This window comes from Panthera uncia, chromosome F2, assembly GCF_023721935.1.
Source record: "Panthera uncia isolate 11264 chromosome F2, Puncia_PCG_1.0, whole genome shotgun sequence".
NCBI lineage: Eukaryota > Metazoa > Chordata > Mammalia > Carnivora > Felidae > Panthera > Panthera uncia.
Genome location: NC_064812.1, coordinates 68450644 through 68453507, shown reverse-complemented (window position 1 = coordinate 68453507; position 2864 = coordinate 68450644). Strand labels below are relative to the sequence as shown.

General features: G+C 42.2%; 1 long non-coding RNA gene across 1 annotated transcript; it reads right to left on the bottom strand.

Moving 5' to 3' along the window:
• Positions 1-438: 438 nt before the first annotated feature.
• Positions 439-2050, bottom strand: LOC125924661 (uncharacterized). The gene is made up of 3 exons (XR_007458503.1): positions 1551-2050; positions 924-1093; positions 439-697 (listed from the first exon to the last, which is right to left on the bottom strand). It is a non-coding gene; the product is annotated as an uncharacterized LOC125924661 (long non-coding RNA).
• Between the last annotated feature and the right edge of the window lie 814 nt (positions 2051-2864).

Below are 2864 nucleotides of genomic sequence, written 5' to 3'. Positions count from 1 at the left end.
TTTCTTTCTTTCTTTCTTTCTTTCTTTCTTTCTTTCTTTCTTTCTTTCTTTCCTTCTTAGCAGAAATTGCCATTTTTTTATGTTTATTTTTGAGAGAGAGAGAAAGCACACACCAAAGCAGGTTCCACACTGACAGCAGAGAGCCCGATGTGGGGCTTGAACTGACAAGAGATCAGGACCTGAGCCACCCAGGTGCCCCAACTTACACTATTTTCAAGGAAAACCTCAGTTGTTTCATTATTGTAGATTTTTTTTTTTTTTTTACACCATTCAGGAATACTCCACAGGCCCACTATAGATACACAGACTATTTACTCCCTTAGAGTGGGTTTTTGAATGGTTTTGATACCTGACTATACTTCCCAGTACTTAATGGACACTCCTGATATATCAATAATACAACTGTCATCAGTAAGTGTCCTATCTGTAATACACAATCTTCATAATTTATAATAATAATACCAAGTTTATTAAAGGTTGGGCAGCGGTACTCAGTAGTCTCAGTACCCCATTACACACAAATAATTGAGGAACCCAAAGAGCTTTTGTTCATGTGGGTTCTACCTATATTTACCATACTGGAAGTTAAACATTTTAAAGCAACTTACTGTTTCATCTAAGAGCATCTGGGTTTTCATCTTTTTTGTGTTCAATCTTTGCAGTATCACTACGTAATCCTCTGGAAAACTGGACTGTGCTGTTACGAAAGAACGAAGGAGGAAAAGTCTTAGTATGATTATGAATATACATTTGGCATTGATGACTCCTTTGGGGAACTGCTCTACTGGAACACACTTTGCTGATGGTCTGGGGTGTTCATATTCCTCTGTGTAAACAGGTGTCCTTAACAAGGCCCGACAAATCACTTCTCAAGGAGTTGTATCTTGGCAACTTCCCAGCATCACACTCCCAGACCCCCTTACCTTCTTACAGACGTTCACCAGTCTTTTTCCTTCTTGATCTATGAACATAAAGTCAAGTACACATCTCAACATATTCATCACAAGGGATGTATTGATTCATAACTTTTCGTCATCATTGAACTTTTCTCTTTAACTTCCTTTTTCCTCACCTTATCCGATAACTTCCTTGCCTATAACAGTAAGAACACGAATGGTTTAACACTAAAAATTAGTTTTGATTTGTGCCACAAAATTAGTTTTGCTATGTATCTGTAAGGAGTTTTTATGAGGATACTTGTATCTGAGAGGAAATGCTTGTCTTTATGCTTGGTCTTCCTTCCTTCCCTGCCCTAGCACCCGCTCCCCCCCATCCAGCCAGCATCCTCTCACTGCCTTTTTCTTCTGCTCTTTGTTCAGTGCCACGAATTGTACTTAATACGCTCCAGGCACAGCTCGTGGTAACCAGAGTAGGAGAAATTGCCAAGTAATCAGTGATTCCTCTCCTCCGCTTTCCTCAGTTGTATTTTCATTCCCGTTGTTAACCCGCCTGGGTTCTCGCTGGGGTCCCCACCTTCGTTCTGCCTTGTCACTCTGCTCCAGCCACACTGGCTTTCTTGTCCTCCCATAAAACTTAAGATTCATTCCTACCTTCGAGTTTTTCTGTCCTCCACCTGTGTTGGCTATTTGCTTGCTTCTCCGCTAAAATAACTTTCAGAAAGTATGTCCCTGATCGCCGTATCTGAAGTCGTTACTCTTGTCACTTTGCTCTCTTGCCTTCTGTGTTCTTCAAGAAACTTATCTAAAATCACTTGTGTATGGTCTTTGTTCTGTAAAGTGTGCCATTCACGAAGTTAGGGGACTTTGTCTTCCTTCCTGCCCTACACACTGCCTGCCATGTAAAGTGCTCAATAGCTGCTGGTTGAATGAGTCATTGACTCCTCCAAGCTGGTTCTTACATTGTGATGAATGCAACCATTGCCATCAATGCTGCAATGGCGGTCTTCATTGCTTGGGAACCAGAAGTCAGCCTGTGAACACGTGAGGCACAGAGTAGGAAAAAGTTGGTGCTGCTGATAATTGCTTGAAAAGAAGCCACGTGACATAATTTTCCTTATCAAGGAGCAAGTTGACTGCCTCATAACATCCTCATTTACCTTTATTTTTTTTTAAGTTTATTTATTTATTTTGAGAGAGAGAGAGAGAGAGAGAGAGAGAGAGAGAATCCCAAGCAGGCCCCATGCTGTCAGCACAGATCCCAACTCTGGGCTTGAACTCATGAACCATGAGATCAGGACCTGAGCCAAAACCAAGAGTCAGTTGCTTAACCAACTGAGCCACCCAGGTGCCACTCCCTGACTTACCGTTAGTATTCTCTTTATGCTCCTTTGAAGTCTGCCTCCCTCCCTTCTTTCCTTCCTTGCTTTTTCCTAGAATTGCTTTCAATTCTCATTAAATCAGATTTTTCTCTGGGTCAAATCATGCACTGGAGATCGAGTGTGACTTACTTGGAGATCATTTTGACTGCTGGAGGGGGACCTGGGAGATGATTCCATCACCGTTTATAGATAAAGGAACAGGCTGGGAGGCTCTGACTTTTCTAAGATCCCAGTGAGTGAGAGAACCAGGACTTCAAGCCCAGAATTCCTAGTTTCCACTTCAAACACTTCTAAATCTGGGCCCCAACCTTTCACTTGGTTGTTGACGGACCAAACAACTAAATGCACCTGTCTGTTGTCTTCCTTGTAACATGAGAAATATCCTCACCCAGATTTGTTAGAGAATGAAATGCACACTGTGTGGCCTCTTGAAGCCCTCAATGTGACAGCTTTTCCTCCTCATTCCCTCCTCTCTCTCCAGCCGTCCTGGCTATCCCCATGTGGAAGAACTTTGCCTAAAATTTGGCCAGTGTTTCTTCTTTGCGTCCAACTGTAAATCGTCTTCAAAGCCATCTTTTCAGCTTCC